Here is a 1725-nt window from a genome sequence, read left to right on the forward strand (position 1 = left end):
ATAAGCTGTTATATGTAAGCCTCATGTAACCTATAGTAGATACACAGAAGATAAAGAAATCTAAGTATATTAATTTAAAAAGTCATCAAACCATAAATGACAGCAAGAGGAAAAAGGAACACAGAAGGCCTATAAAAACAGTCAGAAAACAATGAACAAAATGGCAATAAGTACATACCCATGAATAATTACTTTAAATATAAATGGACTAAATTATCTAATCAAAGGGCAGAGTAGCTGAATGGCTAAAAAAAAAACTTAAGAACCATCAGTATGCTACCTACAACAGGCTCACTTTAGACCTAAAGACATATATAGACTAAAAGTGAAGAGTGGAAAAAGATATCTCATGTAAATGGAAATAAAAAGAAAGCTGGAGTAGCTATCCTTATATCAGACAAAATAATCTTTAATACAAAGGTAAAAGGAGATGAAAAGGGCATTAGGTAGTGATAAGTGGGTCACTCCAACAAGAAGATATAATGTTTGTGAAGAGTTATGCATCCAGCAAAAGTGTGATCATATATACAATTGACCATTGAACATGGCTTTGAACTGCACAGGTCCACTAATATGTGAATTTTTTTCCCCTGACAAATACAGTACAGTGCTATAAATGTGTTTTCTCTTTCTCATGATTTTCTTAATTTCTTCTTTATTCTAGCTAACTTTATTGTAACAATGCACTATATAATAGGTATAATATACAAAATGAGTGTTGATAGACTATTTATGTTATCAGTAAGGCTTCCAGTCAACAGTAGGCTATTTGTAGTTAAGATTTTGGGGAACTAAAAATTACATACAAATTTTTTACTGCATGCAGGGCCAGTGCCCCTAACAACCATGTTGTTCAAAGATCAACTGTAAGACAAATATTAACGATCTAAAGGGAGATATCACAATATAATAATAGTAGGGGACTTTATCATCTGCTTACATTCAATGGATATATCATTGAGATAGAAAATCAATAAGGAAATATCGGCTTTAAATGACAAATTAAACCAGATGAACTTAAAAGATATAAGCAGAATATTCCATTCAAAGTAAACAGAATACACGTTCTTCTCAAGTGCTCATAGAGTATTCTCCAGATAGATCATAGGTTAGGACTCAAGACCAGTCTTAATAATTTAAAGAAGACTGAAAACATATCAAGCACCTTTTCCAACAATAGTGGTTTGAAGCAAGAAATAAATGACAAGAAGTAAACTAGATTGATAAATCTTTAAATATAATCAACAAGAAAAAATTTTAAAAAACCCCACAAAATCATGAAAGGGGAGACATTGAAAATGATACTACAGAAATAAAAAGAATGATAAGAGACCAATATGCATAATTATATGCCGGTAAATTTGATAATTTAGAAGAAATGGATAAATTCCAAGAAATCTCTAGCCTATCAAGACTGATGATGAAATAAAAAATTTGGATAGACTGATTACTTGCAGGGAGATTGAATCAGTAATCAAAAACCTTCCAACAAACAGAAATCCAGGATCAGACTGCTTCTTTGGTGAATTTTTCTAAATATTCAAAAAAGAATATTAATCCTGGGGCATCTGGGTGGCTCAGTTGGCTAAACATCTGACTCTTGATTTCAGCTCAGGTAATAATCTCAGGGTCTTGAGATCAAGCCCTGTGTCAGGCTCCAACTCAGTATGGTATCTGCCTAGGATTTTCTCTCTCTCTCCCTCTCCTCCTGCCCCCTCTCTGAGT

The sequence above is a fragment of the Canis aureus genome, chromosome 2, assembly GCF_053574225.1.
Source record: "Canis aureus isolate CA01 chromosome 2, VMU_Caureus_v.1.0, whole genome shotgun sequence".
Taxonomy (NCBI): Eukaryota; Metazoa; Chordata; class Mammalia; order Carnivora; family Canidae; genus Canis; species Canis aureus.